The sequence below is a fragment of the Lissotriton helveticus genome, chromosome 7, assembly GCF_964261635.1.
Source record: "Lissotriton helveticus chromosome 7, aLisHel1.1, whole genome shotgun sequence".
In the NCBI taxonomy this organism is placed as follows: Eukaryota; Metazoa; Chordata; class Amphibia; order Caudata; family Salamandridae; genus Lissotriton; species Lissotriton helveticus.
Genome location: NC_136068.1, coordinates 36,191,550 through 36,210,026, shown reverse-complemented (window position 1 = coordinate 36,210,026; position 18,477 = coordinate 36,191,550). Strand labels below are relative to the sequence as shown.

Genomic DNA, 18,477 nt, shown 5'->3' with positions numbered 1-18,477 from the left:
CGTCCCCCAGACACGGTGGCCACCATTTTTCTTGCGCTGCAGCAGCTCTCACGGAGCCCGGCGAGTCACAAAAGGGGTATTTTCCTAATGTGAAGTGGCACTCGCTCAGCCCCCACTGGATCGGTCGCAGTTTCTCAGCCTCTGTAGCCGGTTTGGCGAGTTTTTGGGCGCATATGCGCTCAGGACACTGGTGCAGACCGGGAGCCGCGGTGGAGCACGTCCACCTGGCTCCTGCTCCCCTCCTTCCTCGTTTATCTTGCTTGCTTTTGTGTACAACGTTCTGATACCCTGATGGGGCATGATCATGTTATATAAAACATTTCAAATAAATAATCAGGGTGAGCTAGTTGTATGGCCTATTTGCCCATTCTGGCAAGAGAGCGTGGGCTGGCAAAGAACAGGTGTTCTATTCATTCAGAAGAATGAGCAATAAGGATGCCTTTAATTTTTTTATCTTGACACATTTGCTGTGCATTCAAAGACAGGTCAAATGTCAAGTAATGTCTTCTTAAGAATTGCAGTTTATTTTATCATGGAGACAAGTGTATACTTTTTTCTGACTGCAGAGTTTCAGGATTTGTAAAGTGAACTATCTAAAAATCATGCTGCTCCACAGGGAGTGTGAGAGGAAATGCTGTAGGATGTCAGTTCTCTACTAAAACACATTTAAATACCGTGTGAATGGACTGTATAAATATTTCAAAATATATCAGCAGTTAGGAAAGCACATGTTTGTAATTCTGAAGCGTGATAGAAACAAGCATTTTAATAAGATCAAAACAAATCAGAATACTTTTCTTGGTGATGTGCAAATGATAAATGCTTGCTGAAACAAAATTTCCACACATTATAGATTGCATGCGATACAGTTTTATCAATAAAATTGCATACCATTGGGACATTTTGCAACCATTTCTATGGAAAATATACTGTTTATAAATGACTGCGCTATCGCTTCATGCTTTGGTAATCGATTTGCGACAGTGTGATCCAAAAAGCACCACTGGCTACATACCGTTCTCATGTTCTATGGGTCTAGGTCATTTGCAATATTTGTTCTTTGTGTGATGGTTGGATTCTTGATTATACCAGTGAATTCAGTAATATAATATTGATGGTAGAATCCCTACCACTCTGAAAATTGTTCCAGCACCACTGGTTCTGATTGGTTGATTACAGTGTGGGCTCAGACTGCAGAGCCCGAATTGCAATCATCCAATCAGATTAAAGCTTACACTTGTGTTTTCAATCAAAGATATAGCCTGCTTCTAATTAAATGATTACAAGGTGGGAGGATATACAGCCCAAGACCTGTGCACACTGCTTTGGCCAGACAATGATGCGGTGTCTCAGTGCTCTGTCCAGGATCGAGTAGGAGCACAGGACTGCACTATTAAAGTGCAAGAAAATAATGGCAAATTAAATTGCCATGCTTCCTTGTGCATCTGTTTTACTTGCTACTTGCTAGGTCGAAGGCAGCAGAGGCTGTGCCCTAGAGGAAGATGCACCAGCCCCGGGGCTTCAGATCTACAAGCTTTAGGGCAGCGCCCACGGCAGAGAGAGACAGACACAAGCTTGGGTCTATAGCAGATGACTGGTTTAGGGGTCGAGGGGGAAGAAGTACAAGGGTAAAGAACGTCCAGCTGTAATGAGCATTGTATTAACCATAAGTGCAATGCCTTAATCTGGTGCCGCGGGAAACAACCATAACAACGCAACTTTTACAACGCACTACCAATACAACGAGACTTTTACAACGTAAGATCCATTACAACGCATGCTTTTACAATGCATGCCATTACAACGGAGATGCTATTACAATGCATGCCATTACAACGTAAGTATGGGTAAGTATTTAATTAAAATACTATTAATTTAATTTTAAATTAATTTACTTAAAATAATTACAATTTAATTTATTAAAATAAATTTTAATATTTTAATTAAATGTAATTTAAATAAAATGTATTTTAATTAAACCCCCTGGAGTTAGAATACTAATTTTAACCCCTACACTATCCAGCACTTACCCTACTATTACACCCCTCTGGAGTTAGAATAGTACTTTTAACCCCTACACTATCCAACACTTACCCTACTATTACCCCCCCTGGAGTTAGAATACTAAATTAAATTTTATTAAATAAAATTAATAATTAATTTAAATAAATTTAAAAAATGTATAATTAGATTAAAATTAAATTAATATTAATAAAATTATATACTTACCTATACTTACGTTGTAATGGCATGCGTTGTAATAACATCTGCGTTGTAATGGCATGCGTTGTAATAGCCTGCGTTGTAATGGATCTTGCGCTGTAAAAGTTGCGTTGTGATGGTATGTGTTTTGAATGTATGCGTTGTAACGCATACATTCACAAGCCCAGGTCTGCTACAGAATCGAGGTCATTTACAGCACTTACAGCACTCAAAGAACAGGACGGGCATGTCCTGGCTAAGTGCGGCGATGAGTGCAGACATGGCACTGCAATCGTGCAGGAAAAGTTCTGAAACAATTTTACTGACTGTAGTCACCCCAGATTAGTTGCAATTCTAAAATCGGGAATAGCACAGCACATGATCAAGACCCTTGCAACACTGAGATCCTGCAGCGGACCCAAATAGCTCAGAGATATTAGCCCAAGCTAAAGAACTTGGTTACAGACTTTAGATATGTAATCTTTACGTCACAAGTCTGAATATTGGTTTGCCTGCTCAGCCACTCTTCCTTCTCAAGTGGATACAGTGAATGCCTCTGCGTTGTGGATGACAAAGTAAGATATGTTATTTGCAGTGACACAAGGCTGCACAACTGGTTTTGTTTCTTAAGCATTTGATGTAGTCCTTACTGTTTTCCAATGAGTTCATATAACTGAGGTTTTTCTTTCCATCCTCCAAATTGACATCCCTGGTGCTGTTGTTTTACTGCACCTCACCCACCTTCTGCTCTGTGGAGGCGTCCGAGCCAACAAATTAACAGGAAGAGGCGAGCCAAAGGTCAGCTATGTCTCAGAGAGCATGTGCCGAGCCTTAAAAAGATTTGGCATGCAGATCATGCATGAAAGATCATATTATGATACAGGCTTTTTAAAATGTTGGTTGGGTGGGTGGAGACCCTGCTTAAGCAACACCCACAATTCTGTTAGGGTGAACCACCAAAGTCACTAAGTAACCTGTGCTTAACCCTCTGGTATCTTGGCACAAAAGCAGCCAGGCTTAATTTAGAGGCAATGTGTAAAGTATTTATGCAGCACACAAACAGTAATATCGTGAAAACACAATGCGATAATAATTCAAGACTAATTTAGAAATCGGAAGTACATTTTAATACATTATTTGACACCAAGAAAACAAAAATCCAATCATTAGAACCAGTTATGAATTTTTAAAGTTTAAGGCAAAAACTAGCACCTAAAAATTCAAAGTGCCACCCGTGGACATCTACAATCCAAAGTCGAAAAATATGACGAACCATGATGGAGCATGGGTCGGATACATAAAGTCTATTGGGTCCGGTCGGCGCTTACCTTTCGACTTTAGAAGATATTTAGTGGAAAAATGTTTGAGAAGGAGAAGTTCTGCGGGGCAAGGCTGCATGCGGTGTCCGGCAAGGAGGCGGCATAGTTGGGGAGCCGCTGGACGAAGTCACAGTGAAGATTTTCACGTTCAGGGTAGGGGCCCGATTATAATGTCATACATATGGTCACCGGCACGCCATCTGTGGCAGTCCACCCGACATCCAGGAACATGGTCCGATTGCCAGATTACAATGCTGGCGGTCGGAGCACTGCGGGTGGGGGGGTAAGACCGCCGCCTCTGACAAGATCGGAGAGCCTGCCGGGGCAGTGGTCAGACAGGTAATCCCTGAATGGCGGTGGTGCCTGCGCAAGCTGTAAGGATTAAGATGTCCCTTTCCATGGTGGTCTGACTTCCATGAAAAGGCAGATGGAAAGCAAGTTTGGGGGCCGCATCCCCCCGGGGCCTCTACTATGGGGTTGTGCCCCCCGAAACATCCATGCACCCTGTGCCAGGTACCACATGGTGCCTGGCACACGGTGCAAGGATGTTTCTAAACAATCCTTTTTGCATCGAGGCTTGTGCTGCGGCATTTTTCTGGGCCACACCACAAGCCTCAAATCAAAAAGGAATGTTTCCAACTGCCTACACAGTGGTCAGATCGTAATTCAGAGGTCTGGGCCGCTACCTACTTGTTGGGCGGTCCCGATCCTGAAATGAGAGTCCGACCGCCTTAGTCTCTTTTTTGGAAGGTGAAAACCTCCAGGGGAATGAAGCTTCAAGCTGAAGCTGGTGAGGGCTCTACAAGGCTGGATGCCCCTTCTACAAAGGACTGCTGAACAGGATTTGCCACTACGGAGAATAACATAGCGAGAGCTGCCACAAACTCAAGCCGGCTGGCCATGCACCATGAGCGGATCGACGAGCAGGTAGGCCCCGGTCTCCTTTTCAGTTCACAGAGCACTTCTTAGTCAAGAATATTTAAAGTCCTGAGTTTAGGATTTTGACTATCTGGCCACCATTAGCAACACTCCTAAGGGTCCAGGACAGGAGAGGCATCATGTATGAGAATCAGGACTCACTCAGGCTAGGTCCAGGTGTGGGTTCAAGATGGTTGGAGCTTTTCTGTCTCTGAGGCTCTGATCAGAAGACCTGCCAACTAGCCCTTGGAGTCACTCTGGTAGTCCAAGCAACAGGGCAGGCCTCTGATGGTTTGAGGCAGGCTATATGGCAGCAGAGCAGACCTTCCAGGTGCAGCAAAGCAGTCTTCTGAACTACACAACAGGCCACAGCAGCAGGCAGTCCTCTGAAAGTCCTTCTGTAGGTCCAGAAAGTGAACTGAAGAGTGGGTCTGAGGGTCCTCTTTTTATTCCTGGTGCCTAGTTTGAAGTAGGGAAAAGTTTCTAGAGATTCCCTTTTGAAGTGCTTGGAATTTCCAACCTCCCCAGTCCAGGCTCTAGCCTGGCTGCAGGCATAATGCACCAATGTGAAGTTCTTTGTATTAAGGCAGGAAATGTCATATGGCTTGTACCACCCTCTGTAAAACTGTGCGTTTGTCGGACAACATAAACGTCAGGATTGTGCCAGACTGATTCTGTGCACACCCTCGGGATATGTTGGCCTATGCCCCTGCTAGCCATAGTGCATCATCTGCAGCCCTAACCCTGCAGGGAAACAAATGTGTGTGCAACCTTATAACATGACAACCCTGATCCCCTGAGGAAATCATGATAACAGATCTAGAACCTTTTTGTTTGGACTCTCATGCATACCCAAAGAAGTACACAAGAAATACTCAGCAAGCCTTTTCAATATTTATTGAAGCATTGTGAAAATACATGCGCTGTAATAATTAGTAGAATGAAAAAGATTAGCATAATTAGCATCACAAGAACAGTGAAAAGGATGAACATTTCTACTATTGTGCTAAGATCAAGTCAATAAACTTTATTCGACTATATTTCATAGCCATAAAAGTACATAAAATCACATTACAAAGTAGGCAAAAGTAAAACAATTATGAACAGAGATCAGAGATGTGCATGCTTCATGAAAATAAAAGCGTAAATGGAAATCACATTATCATAGTTTTACGCAAATAAAATACACTTTTGAGATAAGTCACAATAGAAGAAACAGTGAAAATGTCCTCCAAAGTCGAAATAGCCAAAAAGGCTGGGCGACAAAATCTCAAATCCAAATATTTTAAAATGGGCACAATCCATCTCTTTCTGGATAGCGAGTAAAATCTACAAAAAAATAATATATGTATATCTGATTGATCAGAGATACTATCACAGGGACATTTAGGCAAAACCCTTGCCCAGTCATTTATAACGGGGAAACTTAGTGATCTGAAAAGAATTCCAAATCTAAATCTAATTAATAGAAATCTTTCCTGTTCTTTCATGTGCAATTTGAGATAGGGTTGAATGGAGTTAACATTAGTAGCCAACTGATGAGAGATCACAGTTTTTTTCGTTAATTCACCTACTTGTCTTTGGTCGTGGAAAAAAGCCAGACACAAAGTTTTAAGGTTTTTTCTGGTGATCCCAAACAGAGTTTCCGGGTCATCAAAAAACTCTGGATGCTTGATATTCTTACAGACTAATTTAATGTAACAAAACCATTTTATCCCTTTTGCCCCATCAAGTTTTAACACATCTCTCAGTATAAGTCTGTTTAGATGACATTTCTCATTACACCAAACACGATGCCATAATAAAATAGGTTGAACTCTAATTAGATCTTCTAGGAATGATATTCCCAGTTCAGTATGGCAATTGTAATTGGACAAGCTCCAATGGGAGGGACAATAAATAATGGAGGAAGTCATTTTTAGTAACTTGTAATTTATAAACATCTGAGTTTCCCCATAAGCCAGCCCCGTAAAGTGCTACTGGGACACAGCTAGACTTATATATGTAAATAAGTTCTTTGACCGTTTTTTTGCCCAATTTTTTGCTAAAAGATTTGACTGCCATGATCGCTTTAGAAAAAAGTAGGTTTCTTGTCTGTATTGCATTTGTCCAGTTTCCAGTTTGATCAAACAAAATGCCTAAATATGGAAAACTAGGAGTTGGTGTATAGGGGTACCTTTGATGAACATTGTTTTTTTCTTCAAACGAACGTTCCCACCACAGTTCATTGCGAATGTCTTTGTGCAGTTAATCTGTAAGTCCAGTTTCTCCATGAAAACGCTAAAGGATGAAATCATGGTCTGCATTGCTAGCGGGGTTCTAGCCATAAGCACCGTGTCATCTGCGTAGATGAGTGCAGGTAGCCGACGGGCTGAGGCGGTTGGCATATCAATGCATTCCTGCAAAAGTGTGGCCTCAAGGTTATTAATATAAATAGAAAATAAAAAGGGGGCAAGGACGCACCCCTGCCTCACACCCCTGCTGATACTAAATTCCCTTGTGCATTCACCCCTCATGCCATTTCTGACCATAGCACTAGCATTACTATATAATTGTCTTAGAAAACAGATAATGTTTGGTTCTACACGCAAGTTAGTTAAAATAGTCCACAGTTTACTGTGATTTACAAAATCAAAGGCCGAGGTAAGATCTAGAAAAGTTAAGTATAATCTACCTTTCTTAGCTGTTGTATACTTTTCTGTTAATATCAAAAGATTTAGAGCTTGCTCGATAGTGCCGACCCCTTCTCGGAACCCATATTGGAGATCAGTAATTATATGGGATTCCTCAGCCCATTTTTGTGCTAAGATAATTAATATATGCAGACCTATAAGTACTGTGCATATTTGTATCCCTAACTAGAGCTTCCAAACCTAGTTTAGCCTAGGGTGGGTGAGCTGCCAAATCCCTGCCAGGGTGGACTAACTCCCCCGTTACCTGTGGATAAGTGTTACCAGGCTGCTTGTCTTGGTGTAGAGCTGGACATCCCTCGTGTTGGTATGCAGGAATCAGCTGAGCTGGAATTCCAACATATGGTAGCCCTGGGGTGTCAGATGAGTGTTCCTCTGCCTAAACAACAAAGTGGTTGTGTATTTATAATAACAATACTGATGTAGCCAGGTCGCAACAACACTTGTCAGGCTGCAATTGTTTAATCTAGTTGGTTAGCATCATCGCCTTATGGACAAAAACATACATAACATTTCCGCTGTTAACTTTATCCCTTGTACTGAATGTTCTAGGTGTCATGATAATGTACCTACGTAGTGGAAATGTAGCAATGCAGACTCAGAGAATGTTATCCTGTTTTGTCTTGTAGCAAATGTATGTAAAAATCATTGTGTGTGATAGATAAGGCAACTTAAGAAACGTGGGTAGGTGGTGTTTTCTTACCAGGCCTATTCTGACCACTTGACAATCAATCAATAAAATAATCAATCAGGGGGGCGTGGCCAAGACGGCGAGCATGGCGGACGTGGCTTGAACGAGCTCCGTCCCGCCGCTAACTATCCTTTACCTGATCCTGCGTCGTCCCGACCCGGTTCCGCCCAAAAATGTGTGGCTGTCCGCAGGTGTCGGAGGGGACGCCCCGACGGCGATTTGAGAGCCCTGGGGCATTGTTTTCTGCCTCTTTCAGCCGTGTGGAGCCGGGACGGCAGCGTGGCCTGCGTGGAGCACTGACGCCGGGGACTCGATTTGAGGGCGGCCCGCCCGGCAGTGAGACTACGCCGGACACGCAGGGGCGAGGAGCACCGCCCCCACCGTGAGACCGGAGGGGCCGCCGCCGGAGACCAGCTGATTCTGCACGGTCCTTGGCAGCCGGTGAGGGTGCGGAGCAGGCGGAGTGCAGGCGGTGAGACAGGAGCCCATACAGCAACCGAGGCGGTAAGGGGAGGCTGCGTGGCGTGCGGCCCAGTGGGGGAGGGGAGGCTCCGGTGGCCGGACCCAGCCCCGTTCAGCGGCGCTATCGGACCGCGGGGCTCGGGGGCCTTGGTGTATCCGTCTCTTATTCCTCCCCCCCTCCCCCCTCTCTGCTTCGATACCGGCTTGCTGGGGCCTGGGAGCCGGAGTGACTGTGAGGAGCGACCCACTGATCGGCGGTCGTGCCGGACCGCAGTGGGGGACACTGGCTGGCGGTGACAGTATTTCCCAGGGGCCGTGTGACACTTAGCTGCCGCCTTGGCTGATGCGAGGGGTGGCGGGGTGAGTGGCCTGAGCTGCCTCCGGTGGCCCCAGGCGTAGAGTGCTTGGACATCTGGTACTACGCTATCTCTACCACGTGGCCCCACCATATTGACTTAACTATTGGGCGCGACTACATTGGCACAACCACCCTGTCGGGATATAAGTGGGGCCGCAGAACACGCCGAGCCTGCTGAGAGTACTGATCATTGGATACTGCCTGGACTGTGGGGGCTGCCTCTGGGTCCGGGCCTCCCTTGCGGCCAATCGTAGGCCCCTGAGTGCACGATGACAAGAGGAGGCAACAGCGGGAGCTCTTCAAAGCAAGGCCCGATGGATAAATTTGCGGGGCCGAGTGGGGGTGCCGGGGCCCCGGGAGAGATACCAGAGCTCAGGTCCGGATAATGCGGCACTGATGGCTGCAATTACGCAATCGAGAGACATGCTGGACGCGAAGATAGGGGCAGTCGGAGCCGACGTTACACTGCTAAGGCAGGATCTGCGCAACGCGCTTGCCCGTATCACGGAAACTGAAACCAGGTTCACGGGGGTGGAAGACGACGTGGTGATCCTCAAGAAAAAGGATGCCGCCATGGAGGGGATCCAGAAGGGTTTGGCGCTGCGAGTGGAGGATGCGGAAGGACGGGCCAGGAGGAACAACTTGCGCTTTGTGGGCTTTCCGGAGGACTGTGAGAAGGGAAACATGGAGGCCTTCTTGACGCAGTGGCTAGAGGGATGGCTTCCGCCGGACTCCCTGTCGCGCTGCTTCGTCATAGAGCGGGCACATCGTGCACTTCTCCCGAAGCCGCCTACCGGGGCCCGTCCCCGTGCCGTGATCGCCAAACTGCTTAACTACCATGACAGGGATACCATACTCCGGCAGGCTCGCGCCAAGGACCCTCTGATGTTTGACAACCACAAAATCCTGATTTTCCCGGACTACACCAAACTGGTCCAACAGCAACGACAGTCCTTCACTGCAGCGAAAGCTCGCCTACGAGAAGTGAAAATCCCCTATGCTCTGCTCTACCCGGCCCGCCTGAGAGTGGTCTTTCAATCTCGCACTCAGTTTTTCAACTCTCCGGAGGAAGTATTTGAGTGGACAGACGAAACGGTGCGGGTTAAGGTGCATACCCCTCCTGGACGAGGCTCGGACTCATCATCCATGACGGAGTCCAAGAGGACGCCTCGCAGATCACGCAGCAGGAGTAACTGGAGGTCGCGCTCCCAGAAGCACCCGCCTCCTGGGGAAGAGACAGCGGAGGACGCTGAGGAGACAAACTCTTCTCCCCTGAAGTCTTGAGTCCCTATGCCGCATTATCCTGGGTCACTATTTCAGGCCCGAGGGGCCGCTGAGACGTCACGACGGTAAAGACAGGGCAGATGCTGAAAACGGACATGCCACCTGAACTGCTACTACATGATTGCTTGTTGTGGGTGGACCGTGGGTCGGGAGGCGCCCGTGAGTGTGCGGGCCTTCTCCCGGAATTCGTTCCCACGTGTTGGGTGAGGGGTTTGTTTGTCACCTGGTGGGTAGTTGGGTGGGATCCATTGGTGTAGTGGGTCTCCGGCCTCCCGTTGGAGGACCGGGATCGCCTGCACCGCGACAGGTACTTCTATGTTGCTGAGGTATGTGGTGGGGGGTTGGAGGGGGAGTTGTTGCCACAGTTTAAAGGGGGGGGGCTGGTGGGGGGGTCAGTCGGGGTGGGGGGGTCGACCGGTGTTGAAGGGGTGGGGGGGTGTAGTTATTGCACGGTGTGTACGGGAATCTGGAGGAAGGTATCTCTGTGTGTGTGGCCTTTGAAGCCAGTCAGATTGAAGTTCCGGCCTACTGATGACGGATGATGGACAGGGGGTGGACCCCTTAGGTTGGAATGTGAGAGGGGTGCTCGACAAGATTAAAAGGAGTGCGGTTTTACGGCTGGGGAAGAAAGAGAAGGCGGATGTGTTGCTCCTCCAAGAAACGCACCTTATGGGTACCAAGACCCTTAGCCTACGTAGGTACGGTTATGATCAAGTGTTCCACGCTGGGTTTGTGAGAGGGTCCAGAGGTGTTGCAATTTTGATACACCGTAGAGTACGATATACGCACGAGACACAATGGTTGGATGCGCATGGCAGATTTGCCTTAATTAAGGGTATGGTGGGCGATGAGCCCATGGTGTTCGGTAGTGTTTATGCTCCTCCCCCGCTGCAAGAAGCCCTGATAGAGAGACTGTTCGATGTTTGGGCTGAGGTCCCGCATGCCTTGACGATTGTGGGTGGTGACTGGAATGACGTGATGGATGTGCGGCTGCACCGCTGTAGGCCGGGGGGGGGGGGTCAAGCGCCTGAGGCCACCACGAAATTGAGCAGGATGGTGCAGGGGATGGGTTGGATTGACGCCTGGCGATATCAACATGCCTGTAATCGTGAATTTACGTTTGTTTCTGCAGTCCATAAATCCTTTTCTCGCCTTGATTACCTCTTCATCCCTCAGATCCTGGATAGGGAGGGTGGACTTTACCTCCATACTTCCGAGGGGTCTGTCTGACCACTCCCCGGTGACTCTGACACTGCTCTTAGGTACGAAGCGACAGCCGTTTCGTTGGCGCCTCTCCGCGTGGCACCTACAACGCGATGACTATCAGTCACACATGAGGGACGCTATAGCGCATTATTTGACTGACAATGATGGCCCAGATACGGATGCCATGACCCTGTGGGAGGCCCTGAAGCCGGTGCTTCGTGGTGTAGACATTGCATGGTGAGCAGCGCACCGTAGGGCCCGTAAGTTGGCTATCGTGGAGGCAGCAAGTCAGGTTCATAGCCGAGAGGCGGAATGTGTGTCGGGAGGGGGCAGCAACACAGTGGGGCAGTTACTTTATCAGCAGACATATGCCTCCTTATTGATGGATGAGGCCCGTCAATCTTGGCTGGCCACACAGAGTAGAATTTATCAATGGGGGGACAAATCCGGCACGATGCTTTACAGACTATGCCACGGTGCATATCAGCCCCAGTCCCTGCCGGGACTCCGAGATGAAACTGGTGGCCCCATAACGGCCCCGGAGGTTCTGGCCGAGACCTTTGCTCAATACTATGCGACGCAATACGCACCCCGGGAGTCCCTTACGGTGGAGGAAATCGACAAATTTGTAGCGGACCTTCCGCCCCGGGCGCTCTCGGATGAAGGCCGTGCCCGTATGGACCTCCCGTTGTCGGCGGAGGAACTGGGAGAGGCGCTTGGTGAACTGAACGCTGGCAAGGCCCCTGGGCCTAACGGCTTCCCATGCGAATTTATGAAAACGTTCCATCTCCAGTTAGGGATGCGCTACAGGAAGGCTCTGGAGGCAGCCAGGGACTATGGGCGTCTGCCAGCAGACTGGCGTCACGCGGAGGTAGTGGTCTTTTGCAAACCGGGGAGACCGCCGGATCGCCCGGAGTCGTACCGTCCGATTTCATTGCTTAACTTTGAAGCGAAGATTTTAGCTAAGGCCTTAGCAAAACGCCTTCTCCCTTACATTACAGACCTGGTCCATCCGGACCAGGCCGGCTTTATGCCCCACAGAGCGACGAGACACAACATTCGGCGGGCGCAGTTGGTGGTCGAAGCGGCGTGAGCGGCGAACATCCCAGCGGCCCTCTTACTAGCGGACATAGATAGGGCATTCGACTCCCTCAGTTGGTCGTATCTTCGGGCACTACTTCTCCGCCTCAATCTGGGCCCGTGTTTTCTGTCCTACATTAATTTACTATACACGGACTTGACAGCGGCGGTAAGGGTGGCGGGGGCGTTCTCCAGCTCATTCCTTATAGGCCGAGGCACACGGCAGGGATGCCCACTTTCGCCATACCTGTTTGCCCTGGCAATGGAGCCGCTGGCGGCTTGGGTGAGGATGGATGCACAGCTCCGTGGGGTGGAATGGGTGGGGGGCCCGTCCGACAGAATCGCACTCTATGCCGACGACGTGCTTTTCTTTCTTACTGACCTAAACAGATCGGGTCCTAGGGTCCTTGATATAATGCGTATCTTCGGAGAAGTGTCCGGTCTCATGCTCAATGTGCAGAAGTCGAAATTGTGGGTCTTGTGGGGCAGGGGGGCCCTGGGTCCTTGGGCCTCGGTCCTTCAGGAGGCGGCGGGAGGTATCAAATACTTGGGGGTCTTCTTGACAAATGTGCCAGGAGTTTCGTGGTCCCGCAATGTGGTACCTGTGTGGGATAAAATACGGTCGGACATGCAAATATGGTCCAGGATGCCCCTGAATGTCTATGGACGCTCTGCCATCTTTAAGATGGTAGCTTTACCCCGTCTCCTGTACCAGCTCCAAAACCATCCGTACCCTATTTCGCCGCAGTGGTTTAAACAGGTGAACTCGGCATTGGGTCGGTTCTTGTGGACCGGGGGGGCTGTCAGAGTGGCACTCCGCACTTGCTTCCTCTCGACTTACTGTGGGGGACTAGCCTCTTCCGACGTCCAGTCTTACTACCAGGCGTCACACCTGCTGGTCCTCAATGAATGGTGGTACGGGGACCAAGGAGATCCGACCTATGCTTTGGAGAGATATCTTATGGACCCATACACGCTCCATACAATTTTATACTCGGCGGCCATCCGGAAAAGACTCCCAGCGGTCACTCAGACAATTTTCCGGGTGTGGCGCGACGCGCTCCGCCGCATGGGATGGTGGAACAGACTAACGGGGGAGACCCCGCTGTGGCACAATGGGAGTTGCCGGCTCTAGCCTCCCTGCGAGGTTTTGATGGCTGGGATGCTATCGGCGTCTCGGCGCTGGGCCACGTCATGAAAGGCACGGCCCTTAAGTCCTTTCAGGCTCTGCGGGATGAATATGACATGCCCCAATCCCAATTCTTTCGATATTTCCAGCTCCGACACGCCCTGACCCCTGCTATAGCGGACTTGACTTCTCTGCCAGAATTCAGCCCCCTGGAGGCTAAGTTGTTCATGGGGGAATTAGAAACCCGAAAGATCTCGAGTATATATCAAACACTAGTTACCCACTGCTCCCCTTCCCTTGATAAATTGCGATCGGTTTGGGAGGGAGAGTTAGGGAGTTTGGAGGAAGAGGACTGGAGAGATGCCCTGGAGGCCCCTAGGGGCGCAGCGATAGCAGTGCGCTTGCGCTTCATTCAATTTAAGTACCTTCATAGGGCGTACTATACGAGGGAACGACTGTGGAGGGCGGGGCTGATAGCATCCCCGGAGTGCCTGCGATGTGGAAGTGCTGTGGGCTCCTTTCTTCATACAGTGTGGGAATGTGTGAGATTGCAAAGATTCTGGACTGGAGTGTGGGATTGCTTGGAGGAAGTGCTGGGCTGGGAACTACCCCGCTCACCGAAATTGGGTCTTCTCCATGTTATGGAACAAGTCGGGTGAAATGTATATGAACGTCATCTGCTTCTTTTGGGCCTCACAGTGGCCAAGAGAGATATAGCCCGGGCCTGGAAGGCTCCTAGAGCCCCATTGCTGGAGGTGTGGAAACGGGGCATGGACTTTAACATGGGCCTGGAACGCCCAATATTTGAGGCCAGGGGGTGTCCCAATAAACACTTCAAGGTCTGGAGGAAATGGGCGGACTACAGGGGTCTACTGCTGGACCCCCCGGCGCCTAAAGCCAGACGCGGATCGTGTGCCTACTGACTCTGGGTGATTTGGTACACACACAGCCAAAGGTAAGCCCGTCTACGCCCGTCCGCGCCTGGCCCGCGCCCAGCGTCTGTCCCCCTGCCCCTCGCTCTGCCCAGCCCTCCCGCATTACCTACGATGCCGCCACCCTCCTAGCCCTTAACCCCGGTCGCGCCCCCAACTGCGTCCAAGCCGCTCCTGGACACACCCATGGACCTTTCTCATGCTACTCCTGCAAATTCAGCGGCACCGACAACATCTCCGCTACGACCACTCCACAGACTCCCGACCCCAACCACCTACAATGCATCCTTCTCAACACCCGCTCGATCCACAGACACGCCATTGACCTATGGAATCTACTAGACACCATCTCTCCGGACGTCGCCTTCCTAACAGAAACATGGATGAACGCTTCCTCCGCCCCAGACATCACCATTGCCATCCCTGAAGACTATAAGATCACACGCAAGGACCGCACCGACCACACAGGAGGAGGCGTCGCTATCGTCCATAAGAAATCAATCCGCATCTCAACCAGCTCTGACGCCAACCTCGCCAACTCCGAACACCTTCACTTCCAGATCCACATCGACCCCAAGACCACACTCAGAGGCACCCTCTTCTACAGACCACCAGGACCCCGCGCAAAATTTAGTGAAGACATCACGGACTTCATCACTCCTCACGCGCTCCCCTCCAAAGACTACATCCTTCTGGGAGACCTCAACTTTCACCTTGAAAAGATCAACGACCGCAACACCACCACCCTCTTGGACAACCTCGCCAACCTCGGACTTAAACAACTGGTCACTTCCCCCACCCACATCGCAGGTCACACACTCGACCCCATCTTCACCTCCAGCAATCATGTCTCCTTCAGCCACACTACGGATCTCCTCTGGACTGACCACAGCTGCGTTCACTTCACCTACAACAAGCCAAAACCCATCAACCACCTCCAACCAACTCTGCAAAGAAACTGGAACAAAATCACCACCGACCAGATCTCCTCATCGCTCCTTCTAAACACCCCAGCCCACTCTTCTAACCCAGACCAAGCCGCCGCCAACTTCACCCTATGGTTATCCAACACCGCCAACACCTTAGCACCACTGAAAAAACATCAAAGCAAACCTGGCAACAAGAAGGCCTCATGGTTCAACGATGATCTTAAGAAGTCCAAGAAGCTCTGCCGCTCCCTTGAAAAGGCCTGGAAAAAAGACCCAACCACTAGCACCAAGGACGCCTTCAAAAACGCCACCCGCACTCACCACCAACTTATCCGAAAGGCCAAGACAACAGCATTCAAGGATCGACTTGACAACAACGCCCACAACAGCAAGGAACTTTTCAACATCGTCAAGGAATTTTCCAATCCCTCGGCCAACTCCAACGACATCACCCCCTCTCAAGCCCTCTGCGACTCCCTAGCCTCATTCTTCCACAACAAGATTGCAGACATCCACAACAGCTTCGACAACCAACCCGGAGACCAACCCAACCAACCATTTGCTGAACACTCTCCCCCCGAGAACACCCTTAATGACTGGAACCCAATCTCCACTGAGGACACCATCCGCCTGATGAACTCCATCCACTCAGGATCCCCCACAGACCCATGTCCTCACCACATCTTCAACAAAGCAGACTCCGTCATAGCACCGCACCTCCGGGACGTCATCAACTGCTCCTTCAACTCCGCCACCTTCCCGGAAAACTGGAAACACGCTGAACTCACCGCCCTTCTGAAAAAACCCACAGCGGACCCCACCGAACTAAAAAATTACCGCCCCATTTCGCTCCTTCCATTCCCGGCCAAAGTCATCGAGAAAGCTGTCAACAACCAACTCGCCGCTTTCCTCGAAGCCAACAAATCCCTCGACTCCTCACAATCTGGCTTCCGAGCAAAACACAGCACTGAGACCGCCCTCATCGCAGCAACAGACGACATTCGAACTCTACTGGACAATGGAGACACAGTCGCCCTCATCCTCCTCGACCTCTCTGCAGCATTCGACACAGTCTGCCACAGCACCCTTTTACAACGCCTCAGTAACATCGGAATACAAGGAAAAGCACTTGAATGGATCACCTCGTTCCTCACCGGAAGAACCCAGAGAGTCCGCCTTCCACCATTCAAGTCCGAGGCCACTGAAGTCATCTGTGGCGTACCCCAAGGGTCCTCACTCAGCCCCACCCTCTTCAATGTATACATGAGCCCCCTCGCGGCCATCGCCCGCCAACACAACCTCAACATCATCTCTTACGCGGATGACACTCAACTAATCCTTTCTCTCACCAATGACCCCAGCACCGCCAAAACTAACCTACACGAAGGAATGAAAGAAGTTGCCGAATGGATGAAACACAGCCGTCTGAAACTGAACTCAGATAAAACAGAAGTCCTCATCTTAGGCACATCCCCCTCTGCATGGGATGACTCTTGGTGGCCGGAAGCCCTTGGAAAAGCACCCATCCCGACAGACCACGCACGGAACCTAGGCGTCATCCTGGATTCTTCTCTCTCAATGAACAGACAAGTCAGCGCCGTATCCTCATCCTGCTTCAACATTCTTCGCATGCTCAAAAAAACATTTCGCTGGATCCCCACCGAAACCAGGAAAACTGTCACCCACGCTCTGGTCACGAGCCGACTGGACTACGGAAACACCCTCTACGCAGGTACCACCGCTAAACTCCAGAAGAAACTCCAACGAATCCAAAACGCCTCAGCCAGGATCATATTAGACATCCCACGCAACGAACACATCTCTGGTCACCTGAAAGACCTCCACTGGCTACCCGTCAATAAGAGAATCACTTTCCGACTGCTAACCCACGCACACAAATCACTCTACGACATCGGACCAGAATGCCTCAACTCTCGACTGTCCTTCTACACCCCCTCCCGCCAACTGCGTTCTTCCAGCCAAGCCCTCGCCACTGTACCTCGCATCAACAAGACCACCATGGGAGGCAGATCCTTCTCATACCTGGCTGCTAGAACATGGAACTCACTCCCCACTTACCTTCGCCTTACCCAAAACCACCTAGCATTCAGAAAGCAACTTAAAACATGGATATTTGACAAGTAATCCTCCTCCCCTTCCTAAGCGCCTTGAGACCCTCTGGGTATGTAGTGCGCTATATAAATTCTTTGACTTGACTTGACAGCTATTGAGATTGCAAAGCCCCTCTGGATGAACAATGTAGACACTGTGCGGGGTGGAGGGTGGGCACCGGGTGGGATAGTTGTGGGTGGGATTCTGGGGGAATGTTGGTGGAATGTCCTTAAAGATGATGCTACTATATGCACACCGCCTCTCTGATTCTTAGGGTGCGGTGCTTTGTTTCGTATATTCTGTCAACTACCAAAATCTAATAAAATTTTGTTCTGAAAAAAAAATAAAAAATCAACTTGTAAAGTGCAACTACTCCCCCATAAGGGTCTCAAGGCGCAGTAGGGGTACTTGGAGGACTGCTGATCGGTCAAAGGCACTGTGGTTCAGTCGTAGAGCCAGGTCCTGAGCTACTTCCTGATTTGGGGCAGTGAGGGTGATTGCCTGAGGTGGTCTTTGCTGCGAGGTAGGAGAAAGATCTTTCCCCCGTCGTGGTCTTACGGATACATGGGATGGCAGCCAAGGGCAGTTGGGCGAAGCGGAGGTCTCTGGTGGTTGCGTGGAACGTGAAGTGGTGGTTGAGGTATGCAAGTCACGCTTTGTGTAGGGCTTTGTAGGTGTGTGTGAGAAGCTTGAAGGTTGATTCTTTTGTTGACTAGGAGCCAGTGGAGGTCTGTCAGGTGGTTGTGGATATTGAGGATGAGTCTGGCGGAGGTATTCTGAATGTTCTGCAGTTTCTTTAGGAGCTTCTGGGTTCTCCTGGGGTAGAGTGCATTGCCGTAGTCGAGTCTGCTGCTGATGAGTGCGCGGGTGACCGTCTTTCTGGACTCTGTGGTGATACATTTGAAGATCTTTCGGAGCAGGAGTAGCATGTGGAAGCAGGATGATGAGACAGCATTTGTCTGGTGGTTCATGGTGAGCGAGGAGTCCAAGATGATGCCGAGATTTTGTGTGTGGTCTGTGGGTGTGGGCGGATCCAAGATCTGCGGGCCACCAGGAGTCGTCCCAGGCTGAGGGTAGTGGAGCCCAGGATGAGGCCTTCGGTCTTCTCTGAGTTTAGCTTGAGGCAGCTGTCCTTCATCCAGGTGGCGACAGCCTTCATCCCGTT

General features: G+C 49.9%; 1 protein-coding gene across 1 annotated transcript in view; it reads right to left on the bottom strand.

The window, feature by feature from the left end:
* Positions 1-18,477, bottom strand: part of ERF (ETS2 repressor factor) — a 337,451-nt gene that overhangs the window by 224,551 nt on the left and 94,423 nt on the right. The window lies entirely within an intron of this gene.